At 45.4% G+C, this 17,495-nt stretch overlaps 1 protein-coding gene across 1 annotated transcript in view; it reads right to left on the minus strand.

Moving 5' to 3' along the window:
* LOC122542424 (sorbitol dehydrogenase-like) overlaps positions 1 to 16,895 on the minus strand; it is a 43,751-nt gene extending 26,856 nt beyond the window's left edge. The window contains exon 1 of the mRNA XM_087982178.1: positions 16,776 to 16,895. The gene's annotated coding sequence lies outside the window, so the exon portion shown is untranslated. The remainder of the gene's footprint in view (positions 1 to 16,775) is intronic.
* Between the last annotated feature and the right edge of the window lie 600 nt (positions 16,896 to 17,495).

Genomic DNA, 17,495 nt, shown 5'->3' on the forward strand with positions numbered 1-17,495 from the left:
CAGCTCTATTGTTTTCCAAGTCTCATCAGTCTGTCCAGTGATCATCAGTGGATCACCATCAGCTTTGTGTCAGGAACAAGTTGTTACCTACAGATACTGAAGAAGCAGACCAGTCAGGAACAGGAAGCCATTCAAATCATTCACAGTGCACCACCATTCAGTAAGGTCATGGCTGATTTGTCTGTGGCCTCAACTCTATTACCACAGAAACCAAAAGCAGGAATAGGCCATTAGAGCCTGCTCCATCACTCAATAAAACCACGGCTGATCCTCCATCAATGCCATAGAGTCTTACAGCATAGCTATATTCCCATTTTCTCTCCCTATCCCTTGACACCTTTAAATTCCCAAAAGGTTTGTATTTTTCTTTCTTGAATATATTCAGTTTCTTGGCCTCCACAAAGTTCTATGATCAGAATTCTACATGTTCTCTACCAAGTGAGTGAAGAAAAGTTTCCTCATCTCTGTCCTAAATGGTGTACCCAGTCTCCTAAAACTATATTGCCTGGTTCTAGACCAGTAAAACATATCCTACCTGCTTTGGGTCTGTCCAGCCCATTTTGAATCTTATCCATTTCTACCAGATCCTCTCTTATTCTTCTTAAAACCTAGTGATTACAGGCTCAGTCAAACCAATTTCTCCTCATAGGACAGTCTTGCCATCTCATGTTTCAGCATTGCAACCTTTGCTGCACTCCTACTAAGGTAAATATGTCTTTTATCCTGCATATTCCCTGTAGGTCAAGAATCTGACTAACTGAGCTGTAAAATACTCATAGCCCCTGTCTCCGCCTCTCTCTGAGGCAGAGAAATCCACAAACTCATTGTCCTCAGAGAAAAAAAAATCTCATCGCTGTCTTAAATAGGAGATCCCTTATTTTCAAACAACTGGATGCCAAGACACTGAATAGACCTGGGTCAATATTCATTCAAGCTTATAGGATTGAGAGGTGATCTTATTGTAAGAAATTGAAGGGGCTTAATAGAGAGATGAAGAAGAACTCCCTGTCTCAATCATTTACCTTTAGAATTCTCTTGGTCAGTGAGCAATGAAGGCTCCAGGATTTTGTTGAATGGAGCATCAGGCCCAAGTAGGCCAAATGGCCTATTTGTGCTGCTGCTGTTTCTTTTCGAGTCATAGAGATGTACAGCATGGAAACAGACCCTTCGGTCCAACTCGTCCATGCCAACCAGATATCCCAACCCAATCTAGCTCCACTTGCCAGCACCTGCCCCATATTTCTCCAAACCCTTCCTATTCATATACCCATCCAGATGCCTTTTAAATGTTGCAATTGTACTAGCCTCCACCACATCCTCTGGCAGCTCATTCCATACATGCACCACCCTCTGTGTGAAAAAGTTACCCTTTAGGTCCCTTTTATGTCTTTCCCCCCTCACCTTAAACCTATCCATCTAAACCCTTAACCGTATGGCAGTCCCAGTGTATGTTTGGAAAGTTAAAATTCCCTCCCATAACCACCCTATTATTCTTGCAGATAACTGAGATCTCCTCACAAATTTGTTTCTCAATTTCCCTCTATTAGGGAGTCTATAATACAATCTCAATAAGGTGATCATCCCTTTCTTATTTCTCAGTTCCACCCAAATAACTTCCCTGTATTTCTGGGAATGTCCTCCCTCAGCACAGCTGTAATGCTATCCCTTATCGAAAACCACTCCCCCTCTTCTCTTGCCTCCCTTTCTGTCTACCTGTAACATTTGTATCCTGGAACATTAAGCTGCCAGTCCTGTCCATCCCTGAGCCATGTTTCTGTAATTGCTATGATATCCCAGTCCCATATTCCCAACAATGCCCTGATTTCATCTGCCTTCCCTGTTAGGCCTCTTGCATTGAAATAACTGCAGTTTAATTTATCAGTCCTACCTTGTTCTCTGCTATGTCCCTGCCTGCCTGACTGTTTGACTCACTTCTTTTATCAACTGTACAGTTTCAAATTGACCTCTTTCCTCATTATCTCTCTTGGTCCCACCCCCCCACCTCCTGAGCAGCTCTAGCAAATTTCCCTGCCAGTATATCAATCCTCTTCCAATTCAGGTGCAATCTGTCCTTCTTGTACAGGTCACTTCTACCCCAGAAGAGTTTCCAATGATCCAAAAATGCAAATCCTTCTCCCATACACCAGCTCCTCAAAAATGCATTCATCTGCTCTATCCTCCTATTCCTGCCCTCACTAGCTCGCAGCACCAGGAATAATCCAGATATTACTACTCTCAAGAACCTCCTTTTAAAGTTCCTACCTAACTCTCTATATTCTCCCTTCAGAATCTCATCCTTTTCCCTTCCTATGTCATTGGTTCCAATGTGTACAATGACCTCCTGCTGGTTCCTCTCCACTTTGAGAACATTCTGCACCCTCTCTGAGATATCCTTGATCCTGGCACCAGGGAGGCAACTCACCAATCTGATTTTTCACTGCTGGCCACAGAAACGTCTGTCTGTGCCTCAGAATAGAGAGTCCCCTAACACAATTGATCTCATGGAACCCAATGAACCTCTCACTGCATTGGAGCCAGTCTCAATACCAGAAACATGGCTGTTTGTGCTACATTCCCCTGAAAATCCATAATCCCTACATTTTCCAAAACAGGGTACTTGTTTGAAATGAGGATAGCCACAGAAGCCTCCCTCACTAACTGCCTACCTCTTACCTTTCCTGAGGTTAAGCCATCTATGTGACTGTATCTGCAACTTCTCTCCCTTCCTATAATTGATATCCATCACATCCCCTTCCTATTGTAAATTCCTCATTGCCTCTAACTGTCTCTCCAAACAATCCATTCAATCTGATAGGATTCACAACCAACAGTATTTATTGCAGATATAATCCTCAGTAACACGTAAACTCTCCCTAAACTCCCACATCCGACAAGAAGAGCATATCATTCGACTAAAGGCCATTTTTGCTTCTTTCAATGTACAGACCCAGAAAATAGCACTGTCTTATTCCTCTACAAAATACTGCTCCAGGCTAACTTAATACTTATGGCTTATATTTTAAAGTTTAATCAAGAGACATAGCTCAATAAAACATATAATCAAGAAAGAACCCACTCTATTCACTGTTGCAAACTTATTGTAAGGACACACTTAAAAATATCCACTTTTCTGTTTCTGTGCTGTGACCTCTCCCAAACAGGTTTCACCGTTTGATAATTTCCCTTGATGCACTCCGATGTCCAGTGATACATGAATTCAAACAGCAAAGGCAGAAACTGCATAGGTTCACTGCTCTGTCAGTTAGCAGTGTGGGTTTCTTTCTCTCTCTCTCTCTCTCCTGCACAGATCATGTGCTGCCTTTGTCTCTTCCTCTCCCTTTTAAAAGTGCCATTGTTTTGATTTTCTTATCTCCAAAGTTCCAAAGCAATGCAACAGCATATAAAACAGTAATTGCTGCTCCTGAAATTCGAGGAAATCTCCCCCAACACCTAAAATACTACAAAAAAGGAGCAGCATGTTACAGCCAGATATTTTTCCCATCCTCCATCTTGGATTACCCAGAAGTTTTCTCTGGTGGTCTGCTATTGAAAATATATGTATCTTTGGACAGGATAAAACCAACACAGCATTGGAAAAATGCAACGAGTGCTTAGATATTTGATAGATATATTCCATTACATGTCTTTTGGGAATAAAGTTATTTGTGAAATCAATTGGAACATCATGCAAGCAACTTGCGGTTTCCAAAATATCAGACATGAATTATTCCTTATTTTTTGGAAATCCCAACCCCAAAAGCTGTAGAGGCTCAGACATTGAGTTTGTTCAAGACCGAGCTTGATAGATTTCTAGGTATAAAAGACATCAAGGGATATGGAGATACTGTGATTAAATGTTGTTCAGGTAGAAGACCAGTCATGGGCTGGTTGAATGATGGAGCAGACTCAAGGGACTCAAAACCATGCGGGAGCTGGTGAACATTAGACTCATAGAGTCCCTACAGTGTGGAAGCAGGCCATTTGGCCCATCCGGCCCGCACCAAACCTCTGAAGTGCACTCCACCCAGACCCACCTCATCCCTGTAACCCTGCATTCCCCATGACTAACCCACCCAGCCTGCACATCCCTGGGCAATTTAGCATGGCAATTCACCAACCCTTTGCACTGTGGGAGGAAACCGGAGCACCCGGAGGAAACCCACACTGACACGGGGAGAATGTGCAAACTCCACACAGACAGTCACCCGAGGGTGGAATTGAACTTGGGTCCCTGGCGCTGTGAGGCAGCAGTGCTGATCCATAATCCCTACATTTTCCAAAACAGGGTACTTGTTTGAAATGAGGATAGCCACAGAAGCCTCCCTCACTAACTGCCTACCTCTTACCTTTCCTGAGGTTAAGTCATCTATGTGACTGTATCTGCAACTTCTCTCCCTTCCTATAATTGCCATCCATCACATCCCCTTCCTATTGTAAATTCCTCATTGCCTCTAACTGTCTCTCCAAACAATCCATTCAATCTGATAGGATTCACAACCAACAGTATTTATTGCAGATATAATCCTCAGTAACACGTAAACTCTCCCTAAACTCCCACATCCGACAAGAAGAGCATATCATTCGACTAAAGGCCATTTTTGCTTCTTTCAATGTACAGACCCAGAAAATAGCACTGTCTTATTCCTCTACAAAATACTGCTCCAGGCTAACTTAATACTTATGGCTTATATTTTAAAGTTTAATCAAGAGACATAGCTCAATAAAACATATAATCAAGAAAGAACCCACTCTATTCACTGTTGCAAACTTATTGTAAGGACACACTTAAAAATATCCACTTTTCTGTTTCTGTGCTGTGACCTCTCCCAAACAGGTTTCACCGTTTGATAATTTCCCTTGATGCACTCCGATGTCCAGTGATACATGAATTCAAACAGCAAAGGCAGAAACTGCATAGGTTCACTGCTCTGTCAGTTAGCAGTGTGGGTTTCTTTCTCTCTCTCTCTCTCTCCTGCACAGATCATGTGCTGCCTTTGTCTCTTCCTCTCCCTTTTAAAAGTGCCATTGTTTTGATTTTCTTATCTCCAAAGTTCCAAAGCAATGCAACAGCATATAAAACAGTAATTGCTGCTCCTGAAATTCGAGGAAATCTCCCCCAACACCTAAAATACTACAAAAAAGGAGCAGCATGTTACAGCCAGATATTTTTCCCATCCTCCATCTTGGATTACCCAGAAGTTTTCTCTGGTGGTCTGCTATTGAAAATATATGTATCTTTGGACAGGATAAAACCAACACAGCATTGGAAAAATGCAACGAGTGCTTAGATATTTGATAGATATATTCCATTACATGTCTTTTGGGAATAAAGTTATTTGTGAAATCAATTGGAACATCATGCAAGCAACTTGCGGTTTCCAAAATATCAGACATGAATTATTCCTTATTTTTTGGAAATCCCAACCCCAAAAGCTGTAGAGGCTCAGACATTGAGTTTGTTCAAGACCGAGCTTGATAGATTTCTAGGTATAAAAGACATCAAGGGATATGGAGATACTGTGATTAAATGTTGTTCAGGTAGAAGACCAGTCATGGGCTGGTTGAATGATGGAGCAGACTCAAGGGACTCAAAACCATGCGGGAGCTGGTGAACATTAGACTCATAGAGTCCCTACAGTGTGGAAGCAGGCCATTTGGCCCATCCGGCCCGCACCAAACCTCTGAAGTGCACTCCACCCAGACCCACCTCATCCCTGTAACCCTGCATTCCCCATGACTAACCCACCCAGCCTGCACATCCCTGGGCAATTTAGCATGGCAATTCACCAACCCTTTGCACTGTGGGAGGAAACCGGAGCACCCGGAGGAAACCCACACTGACACGGGGAGAATGTGCAAACTCCACACAGACAGTCACCCGAGGGTGGAATTGAACTTGGGTCCCTGGCGCTGTGAGGCAGCAGTGCTGATCCATAATCCCTACATTTTCCAAAACAGGGTACTTGTTTGAAATGAGGATAGCCACAGAAGCCTCCCTCACTAACTGCCTACCTCTTACCTTTCCTGAGGTTAAGTCATCTATGTGACTGTATCTGCAACTTCTCTCCCTTCCTATAATTGCCATCCATCACATCCCCTTCCTATTGTAAATTCCTCATTGCCTCTAACTGTCTCTCCAACCAATCCATTCAATCTGATAGGATTCACAACCAACAGTATTTATTGCAGATATAATCCTCAGTAACACGTAAACTCTCCCTAAACTCCCACATCCGACAAGAAGAGCATATCATTCGACTAAAGGCCATTTTTGCTTCTTTCAATGTACAGACCCAAAATAACAAAATGTGGCCAACAAAATATTTTAATATTTCCCAATTTCTCTGTATTGTGTCAGCATCAAACTCTCTTAAAGTTGCTGACCACCATCATGCCCCCAACATTTCCCTATCTTTTAATATCTACCCCACACACCTTCATTACTTTCACTGAAACGTTGCTTACAGCACCACCTTGTGAAAGGGGAAAGGATTACATTCCATCTGCAAAACATTTTCTCTCACATGGCCATGTGCTATTTCTCCCATGACAGTTTATGTTAAAGGGAGAAGCTTGCATTTATATAGCACCTTTCAAAATCTCTGGATGTCCTGAAATGCATGACCACCAGTATAATCGATACATTCTGTTCCATTCAATTTTAGCCAAGGCTGATGTGTGCTGTGTGAATTCCAGTTCAGCCTTTGGACATCGATTTGGTAACTAAAATGCAATTCTAGTTTTCACAAGTTGTATTTCTGAGCCATACTTCAGAAATGACAGTATTTCTCATGATCAATCCCATTCTGCTCTTTTAGATTTAAGGTGTAAAAGCTTTATAGATTAGACAGCCTAACCAATCTTCAAGGATAGATTTTATAAACAAACCATATTGCTGATTTTGAAATGTGCATTAGTGATAGTCCAGGTAAGGGTCATGAGGATCTGTAACCTCTGAGGCAGTTATGTGCCACAAAGCACTGATTCCTAATAAGTGTGGAACACTCTTTAGTCATGGGAGGTATGGGTTTAAGGGTGTTATAGCAGTTTGGATTAGAAACTGGCTTTCTGTAAGAAGACAGCGAGTTGATGGAAAATATTCTGCCTGGAGTCCAGTTACTAGTGGTGTGCCACAAGGATCTGTTTGAGATCACTGCTGTTTGTCATTTTTATAAATGACTTAAATGCAGGCATAGGTGGATTGGTTAGTAAGTTTGCAGATGACACTAAAGTCGGTGGAGTGGTCGACAGTGTGGAGGAATGTTGCAGCTTGCAGGGGGACTTGGATAAACTGCAGAATTGGGCTGAGAGGTGGCAAATAGAGTTCAATGCAGATAAATGTGAGGTGATTCACTTTGGGAAGAATAACAGGAAGGCAGAGTACTAGGTCAATGGAAAGATTCTTGCTAGTGTAGATGTGCAGAGGGATCTTGGTGTCCACGTACGTAGATCCCTGAAAGTTGCCACCAGGTTGATAGTGCTGTTAAGAAGGCATATGTTGTGTTAGGTGTTATTGGTAGAGAGATTGAGTCTGGAGCGAAGGTCTTATGAGAAAAGGCTGAGGGACTTGAGTCTGTTCTCATTGGAGAGATGAAGGCTAAGAGGGGATTTAATAGAGACATGCAAGATGTTCAGAGGTTTAGATAGGGTGGACAGTGAGAGTCTTTTTCCTTGGATGATGATGTTGGCTTGTACGAAGGGGCATAGCTGCAAATTGAGGGGTGATAGATTTAAGACAGATGTCAGAGGCAGGTTCTTTACTCAGAGAATGGTAAGGGCGTGGAATGCGCTGCCAGCCAAAGTAGTTAACTCAGACACATTAGGGGCATTTAAACAGTCCTTGATTAAGCATTTGGATGATGATGGGAAAGTGTAGGGGGATTGGGCTTACATTGGTTCACAGATCAGTGCAACATCAAGGGCTGAAGGGCCTGTTCTGCGCTGTATTGTCCTACATGTTCTATGTTCTGTATGTATAGCAAGTTTTATAGAGATGTTGTCAAAGCAATAAGCTAGCCACTGAATTTAAAATGTCTCAGGTTTTCTTGGTAGTTAGACCTAACTAACTCCATCACCTGATTATCACCCGTCCACCTGACTTGACTAATCCCCGACTATCCCCCTGATATCAGACTTAATGCAATTGCCTTTACCTACCCAACCACACTCATTCAGTGGTTCCTTCCCCTGACCCAGTTTGATGAATTCCTGCCATCCAGTACACTCAAATCAACTCCACTCTCCACCCTCCCCACTGTCCGGGACTGACTCACTCAGCCTGGCAACCCCTCCTGACCTGACCCACTGCATTTTCACCTGCCACCCTCACCACCTGCAACCTCACCCACCTGCCACTCTGACCACCTGAACCTAACCATCTGCCACCTAACCATCTGAAACCTCACCCACCTGCCACCCTCACCACCTGCAATCTCACCCACCTGCCACCCTAACCACCTGCAATCTCACCCATCTGCCACTCTAACCATCTGCTACTCTAACCATCTGAAACCTCACCCACCTGCCACCTTAACCACCTGCCACCTTAACCACCAGCAACCTCACCCACCTGCCACCCTCACCATCTGCAATCTCACTCACCTGCCACCCTAACCACCTGAAATATCACCCACCTGCCACCCTAACCATCTGCTGCTCTAACCATCTGAAACCTCACCCACCTGCCACCCTAACCCCCTGCCACTCTAACCACTAGCAACCTCACCCACCTGCCACTCTAATCATCTGCCACCTAACCACCTGCAACCTCACCCACCTGCCACCCTAACCCCCTGCCACTCTAACCACTAGCAACCTCACCCACCTGCCACTCTAACCATCTGCCACCTAACCACCTGCAACCTCACCCACCTGCCATCCTAACCATCTTCCACGTAACCACCTGCAACCTCACCCACCTGCCATCCTAACCATCTGCCACCTAACCACCTGCAACCTCACCCACCTGCCATCCTAACCATCTGCCACCTAACCACCTGCAACCTCACCCACCTGCCATCCTAACCAGCTGCCACATAACCACCTGCAACTTCACCCACCTGCCATCCTAACCATCTGCTACCTAACCACCTGCAACCTCACCCACCTGCCACCCTAACCACCTGCAATCTCACCCATCTGCCACTCTAACCATCTGCTACTCTAACCATCTGAAACCTCACCCACCTGCCACCTTAACCACCTGCCACCTTAACCACCAGCAACCTCACCCACCTGCCACCCTCACCATCTGCAATCTCACTCACCTGCCACCCTAACCACCTGAAATATCACCCACCTGCCACCCTAACCATCTGCTGCTCTAACCATCTGAAACCTCACCCACCTGCCACCCTAACCCCCTGCCACTCTAACCACTAGCAACCTCACCCACCTGCCACTCTAATCATCTGCCACCTAACCACCTGCAACCTCACCCACCTGCCACCCTAACCCCCTGCCACTCTAACCACTAGCAACCTCACCCACCTGCCACTCTAACCATCTGCCACCTAACCACCTGCAACCTCACCCACCTGCCATCCTAACCATCTTCCACGTAACCACCTGCAACCTCACCCACCTGCCATCCTAACCATCTGCCACCTAACCACCTGCAACCTCACCCACCTGCCATCCTAACCATCTGCCACCTAACCACCTGCAACCTCACCCACCTGCCATCCTAACCAGCTGCCACATAACCACCTGCAACTTCACCCACCTGCCATCCTAACCATCTGCTACCTAACCACCTGCAACCTCACCCACCTGCCATCCTAACCATCTGCCACCTAACCACTTGCAACCTCACGCACCTGCCACTCTAACCATCTGCCACCTAACCACCAGCAATCTCACCCATCTGCCACGTAACCACCTGCAACCTCATCCACCTGCAACCTCACCCACCTGCCACCCTAACTATCTGCCACTCTAACCACCAGCAACTTCACCCCCCGCCACCCTCACCACCCTTTCCATTTGTTCATTCAGCCACTCACCCATTCACTCGTGCAACCTGGACGAAAGCTGTAAATAGCTCTTAGTGTTCTGTGTTGCTGTTGCTACACGAAAGCTCTCCAGTTGAAGGAATGCTCTGCATTTCTGAGGAAGCCAGGATTGGAAGACCCAGCCAGAGGTAAAGGGGCAAAGACATGGTGCAGGGAAGTAGGAGCCGAGTGTCAGTTGCCAGTGATTTGCAACTACAAAGAAGACCTAGCCCCATTCAGTCTTTGATTCAGTCTTTTCCAATTGTATAACGAGAGTAATTATTAGGTACAAACTCAAGTTGCAACGCTAATTATTGCGTGCTTACTTCCGAAAAACCACATTGAAGAGAATTACAGGAGATTATTTTTGGTGGAGTGATTTGCCTGTGTACAGGGACAGCAATGCTCAGATCTGCTTCATGTACAGTCACTGATGCCCAGCCCTAGCTTTTATATTCAACTCAGATGTTAATGGTCTGACAATGTTCTCTTACACGATGAACTGTCCCTTTCTTTACAGAGGCGTTTTTTCTCAATCCTGTTTTGTGGCATATGTCAGAGGTTGCAATAAATAACTGCAACTTTTCACAGCTTGTGACGTGATATCGAAGCTGCCAGGTTCCATCATTTACACCTACAAATAACCATAGGTTTCAGACAGTAATTAACATTTTTCTAAATGACTATGCATAAGTTCAGCTGAAGGCCATCTCTGCAAAGGGAGACTTAAATGAATGGGTCTGAGAAAACAAAATAAATACAGAAATAGCCAGGCACTTCTGATTGGTTTTTGGGAATAGGCATAATACAGATCATCATTGCTGGTTTAAATGGGTGACTTCTTATTTTTAAACAGTAATCCTCATTGTAGATTCTCCCACATGAGGAAACATCCTTTCCACATCCTCCTCGTCAAGTCCTCTCAGGGTCTTGAAATGATCAATGAAATGATCTCTGATTCTTCTAAACTCCAGAAGATACAGGCCAAGAATCTTCTGGAGTTTAGTTTGGGGTGGCACAATGGCTCAGTAGCTAGCACTGCTGCCTCACAGCACCAGGGACCCAGGTTCAATTCCTGCCTTGGGTGACTGACTGTCTGTGTGGAGTTTGCACCTTCTCCCCGTGTCTGTGTGGGTTTCCTCCGGGTGCTCTGGTTTCCTCCCACAGTCCAAAGATGTGCAGGTCAGGTGAATTGGTCATGCTAAATTGCTTATAGTCAGGGGTGAATATGGGAATGGGTCTGGGTGGGTTACTCTTCGGAGGGTTGGTATGGACTTGTTGGGCCGAAGGGCCTGTTTCCATACAGTAGGGAATCTAATCTAATCTAAGACTATCTAGCCTTTCCCCATGAGGCAATCCATTCATTCCAGATATTAGCCGGATAAACTCATAGAATCCCGACAGTGGAAGTAGGTTGAACAGCCACAGAGACGTCCACACAGATCCTCTGAACAGCATCCTGTCCAGACACATCCACAACCCTATACCTATAACCCTGCATTTCCCATGGCTAATCCACTTAGCCTGCACACTCCTGGACACTATGGGCAATTTAGCACGGCTAATCCACTCTAACTTGCATGTCTTTGGACTGTGGGAGGAAACTGGAGCATTCAGAGGAAACCCACGCAGACACAGGGAGAATGTGCAAACTCTACATGCAGAGTAACCTGAGGCTGGAATCAAACCCAGGTATCTGGCACCCTGAGGCAGCTGTGCTAACCATTGAGCCACCAAGCTGTGCCCAATGTCTCTGAATTGTCTTCAATGCATTAACATCCTTCCATAAATAGTGACCAGTACTGTACACAGTCCTCCAGATGCAGAATCACCAACATCCTGTATAACTGCAGCAATCATCCTGCTTAAAGCTTAAAACTAAACAGTCTAGTGCATAGCCACACAAGTAATCCAGTCGCATGTCAACCATTCCCTTTTTTATCTTCAACGTGTTTGTTTATTCTTAATTACCTTTCCAGATCAACTTAATGCTGCAGTTCATTTGCTACATTTTTTATAAGTTACTATAATACACCCTTGGCCAGGATTGTAATGCTCCAGTGAAGTATATCCTTGTTTACTTGGCTTTCAATCACAGGGCATGGCCCTCCTCCAGCCTGTGCTTATCCAATATTGGCATCTTACACATCACCGTTTCTAATCACTTCATGGCTTCAGTGCCTGGGCTCCAAGCTCTGGAAATCCACCATAAACCTCTCTGCCCTCTGTAGAACACCTCTCCATCTTTAAGCTGCTCCATTGTCTCTTTGACAATGGTTTTGATCGCCTGCTTTCAGAGTTCCTTTCAGTGGCTCACTGTCAAGTTCTGTTTGCTAACCCTCCTGCCAAATGTCTTGTAAAATACTATCACATTAGGGGTGCTATATAATCACAAATTATCGCTATTGCATATTCAGATACTAAAAATCCTGCTGCAATAGTTTCATTTCAGGTGTGGTTTGGCCAGCTGTCTTCCTATAAGATTGTATTTACATTTAAATTACACTTTATTCCTGTTCTGCTTGTTTGGAACTCAGTACCTTATCTCAGATCAGCTTAGTTTATTCTGGAAATGTAGTGCTTTTCCCTTCTCTATTTTGTACCTTCCATGCAGTCTGTGGAATGGAGCAGGGCTTTCCAGCATGGAATTCAGGACCCCATGGGGATGACGACTGATATTTTTGGGGGTCACACGCTCGCTACACAGCTCTGACCCCACTCCTCAGTCTCACAGGTCCCCAATCTCTGCTCTGATATATTTCTCAACCATCACCCCACCAACCCCATTCCACCCCACTCACAGCCCTTTCTTTGGGGTTGTGACAATTTTAAGACTTCAAAATTGGCGAGGTCATGGTGGGGAAAAAGTTTGAGAAGCATTGATGTGCAAATCATATTGAAAAAGTTGGAAGGGTTTTCCCCTGACTGGACTAAAGGGGTTGCACCCTCACTGGCATTTTGGATGAGTGCTACTTGAGTCTAGTTGAAGTCCCTGAAACTAAAAGGTGAGGCTGCAAGAGCAGGACAGAGGCTCAGAATTCTCCAGCGAGTAACTCACCTCCTGACTCCCCAAAGCCTGTCCACAACCTACAAGGCACGAGCCACGAGTGTGATGGAATACTCCCCACTTGTCTGGATGGGTGGAGCTCCAACAACATTCAGAGAAGCTTGACACCATCAAGGATGAAGCAGTCCACTTGCGCAAGCACCCACTCCCTCCACCACCAAAGCTCAGTAGCAGCTATGTACTAGCTACAAGAAGCACCGCAGAAATTCACCAAAGATCTCCAGACAGGACGTTCCAAACACATGACCACTTCCATCTGGAAGGACAAGGGCAGCAGATACATAGGAACGCCACCATTCATCAAACACAGGGACAAGAAAACGGGTAGACAATCTGCGTGCCTCTTTTGCAATACACAGACCCCTGGAAGTGTCAGTCACAGATAACAGGCCATTGTTTACCAGCGGGGAATTTAAGTATTTCATAAAGTTGAATGGTATTTGTCATATAAAGACAGCTCCATAGCATCCATCATCCAATGGTCTGGCAGAAAGAACAGTCCAAACTTTGAAGGCAGTCTTCAAGACACAACCTACAGCTTCACTAGATACCAAACTGTCCCAATTCCTATTTGATTGTAGGACTATCATCATTGGGGTTCCCTCACAGACTCTCTTCCACTCTCAGGGTGAGTCTGTAGGTGGCTGTACAGACTGATGCAGCTACCACAGGCTCTGTTACACTTCAGGCAGGTGGTGGTCACAGGAAGGGGGTGGATGGGGCGTTGGTGTGGCAGCGCACTCCTTACGCTGCTTTCCCCCTCCCGGCTTTTGCTTTTTCCTGACGGCAAGTCTCGAGGACCTCGACATCTTCCCAGATGCTCCTCCCCCACCTTGGGATGGTCTGGGGCCAGTGATTCCCAGGTGTCTGTGGGAATGCTGCACTTCCTCAGTGAGACCTTGAGGGTATCCCTGAGGCACTTCCTCTCTCCCACCTGGGGCTGGCCTGCTGTTTCAGAGCTGGGAGTAGAGCACCTGCTCATGGAGCCCCGTGTCGGTCATGGGGACGATGCACCCAGCCCATTGCAGCTGATCGAGGTGGGGGTCAGTGCCTTGATGCTGGGGATGTTGACCTGGTCGAAGACACTGGTGTTGGTGCGTCTGTCTTCCCAGTGGATTGGCAGGATCTTGTACAGGCAGCGTTGGTGAGACTGCGCCAGCACCTTGAGGTATCTGCTGTAGGCAATCTACATCTCAGAGCCATACAGGAGGGTGGGAACCACCACAGCTCTGTAACACCATGAGCTTCGTGATGTTGGGACTTACACTGTGGAATTAACCTACAAAATCTCCAGTCATGATATGGCGTCTTCCTGTCTTGACAATGCAAAGCATTAAGGCAGGACAGGGAAGGTGATAACATCCAGTTTTATGTATTCTCTGGACCAGCATTTATTGCCTGTCCCAAGTTATCTTTGAGATGGTGGTGGTGAGCTGCCTTCTTAAACTGTTACAGTCCATGTGCTATAGGTAGATCCACAATTCCCTTAGGGAGGGAATTCCAGGATTTTTACCCAGCAACAGTGAAGGAACAGTGATATATTTCCAAATCAGGATGGTGACTAGCTTGTAACTTATCCCATGAATGAATTAAAAGTCCACTGAAAACAGTATGGTATAATGACACCTGACAACCACTTCATACTTCACCAGAACATGCCTCTCATGGATTACTCTCTTCAGCCATCAACAGAAATGGGCCATACAAGGCTGCTCTACTATGGCATCCATCACTTTAAGCAGATGGCGGGTTGCCAATGATGTCAACATCCCAGTGGTCACATTGGCCAGATGTTTAACTGGGTTAACCACATCAGTACTGTTTCTACAAGAAACAGTTCAGATGTTGGGAACTCAGCAGTGAGTAACTCATCTCCTGACTTCCCAAAGCCTGTCCTCTACTGACAAGACAGAACACCCTCTACTTGACAAGATGAGTGCAGCTCCCATAACGCTCAAAAAGCTGCACGATTGGCATCCCATCCACCACCTTTACTTGGGTTCACTTACAGGATGTGGGCATCGCCGGCCAGTCCATCATTTATCGCCCAAAGGGCAGTTGATAGTTAACCACACTGCTGTGGGTCTGGTGTCACATATAGGCCAGACCAGGTGAGGATGACAGTTTCCTTTCCTCAAGGATGTTACTGAACCAGATGAGATTTTCCAACAATCAACAATGGATTTATGGTCATCGTTCCAGATGCTTCTTCCATTCAAATTCCATCTCCCATGTCTGGATTTGAATCCAGGTCCCCAGAACATTACCTGGATCCCTGGATTAACAGTTCAGTGATAATACGATTGCCTTCCCTCAACTAGAGTAGAACCCCTTTTCTCTATCCACTGACCGTAACACATCAGTAAAAGGGGTGCAGCTAATGTAACATTAACATTAACCCTCAGAACCAATAGCTAATACAACAGTTCCCTCTACACAACACTGCAGCATGTATAACACAAACAGAAAGTGCTGGAGAAACTCAGTAAATCTGGCAGCATCTGCAGAGAGCGAAGTAGGTTCAATGTTTCAGGCCCAGTGAGCCTTCTTCGGAATGACAGCAGTATCAAGGTCATCATGAGATTCAAGCCCAATTAACTCAATTCAGTTTTAGTTCAAATTTCACCATCTGCCATGGCAGGATTTGAACTCAGGTCCCCAGAGTATTATCTGGGTTTCTGGACTAAGTCTCATAAGAATACCAGTAGGCCATTGCCTAAACAGTCGCACCCATCACCCCCACCACCAACCCCCACAGGGACACAGGATGCAATCTACAAGGCACACTTTAAGCACTTGACAAGACTCCCAGGATTCCCAGCACACCTTCTTAAAAGTGAAGGAGAACCAAGAGTGTGGGAAACACCACAACCTGCAAGTTCTCCTCCAAATCATGTCCCACCTTGACTGGTTTTTTAAGATTCTCTACCGTGTGGAAACAGTCATTTGGCCCAACAAATCCACACCGACCCTCTGAAGAATAACCCACCCAGACCCATTTCCCTCTGACTAATGCACCTGATGCTACAAGCAATTTAGCATAGCCAATTCACCTAACCCACACATCTTTGGATTGTGGGAGGAAACCCACGCAGACAGTCATCCAAGGTGGGAATCGAACCGAGATCTCTGGCATATGAATCAATAGTACTAAACACTGAGCCACTTTACCACCCTTGGAACTGTGTTGCCATTCCCTCATTGTCAAAATCCTGGATTTCTCCAGCAGACAGACCTATGGGAGCACATACAACCCAAAGACTGCAACGGTTCAGTCCCCACCTTCTCCAGGGCATGTACGGATGGGCAATAAATGGCCTTGCCTGTGATGTGCATGTCGATACAGTAAAAAATTAGAATAAATAAAATCTAGTCTCTTTTTCTGCTGGAGAATATTAAACATAAACATAAGATTTCAGTTTTATCTTAATAAGGAAGCAGAACAAGCAATTCACCACATTTTAGTTTGTGCCCTCTCTTTACAGTGTGTAAAAACGTACTGCAAATTCATTAATTTTACACAAACAAACAGCGAGAGCTCTCAAAGGTAAAATGTCAAACAAGTTGAAAACATCTATCCAGGTTGATGTGCTTTTCATTGCCAAATCTTTTCTGCATGGCAAGAATGATTACACAACAGGTGGACGCAAACGTACCCTCTCTTTTTCTTCTCCATCTGTTGCCAACAGGGTCAGAGGTAAGGTTGGGGAACTTACCAGAATAGGTGAAACCTCACAACTGGCACAGTCTCCCACTGCGAGGCTTCCTGGTGCTGCAATAGGCAACACAGTAAATACATAACAAAATCAAAAAAATGCTGGAAAAGAAGATTCAAAGTTTCAGACAGAATACGTGGAGACTGAGAGAGATGGTGGGGAGGGTGGGGGGGGAAGAGAGAGAGAGAGAAAGAGAGAAAGAGACAGAGAGAGAGAGATGTACCGGCGCACTGCAGGAGGAGGTTCACTCGGTTGATTCCGAAGTTGGGAGGGTTGGCTTATGAGCAGAGACTGAGTAAACTGTGACTGTACTCATTGGAATTTAGAGGAATGAGGGGGATCCTATAGAAACATGCAAAATTATGATGGGAATAGATAAGATAGAAGCAGAGAGGTTGTTTCTATTGGCAGGTAGAACTTGGGGGCATAGCCTCAAAATAAGGAAGAGCAGATTTAGGACTGAATTGAGAAGGAACTTCTTCACCCAAAGGGTTGTGAATCTGTGGAATTCCCTGCCTAGTGAAGCAGTTGACGCTACCCTTGATGACTGACCTAAAGGCAAAGATTGATCAGATAGCTTCTTAGTCAGATCTGGAGTCAGGCAGGACTGCCCTCTCTCTCCTGCCTTGTTTGTGTGCTGCATAGAGCCATTTGCCGAGTCCATCAGGAAGGATGCGAGCCTGATAAGGGTGACTATTCCTGGCAGCAGGGGTCTGCAGG

Source organism: Chiloscyllium plagiosum, unplaced genomic scaffold, assembly GCF_037043375.1.
Source record: "Chiloscyllium plagiosum isolate Xiang-an unplaced genomic scaffold, Cpla_swu_hap1 HiC_scaffold_42, whole genome shotgun sequence".
In the NCBI taxonomy this organism is placed as follows: domain Eukaryota; kingdom Metazoa; phylum Chordata; class Chondrichthyes; order Orectolobiformes; family Hemiscylliidae; genus Chiloscyllium; species Chiloscyllium plagiosum.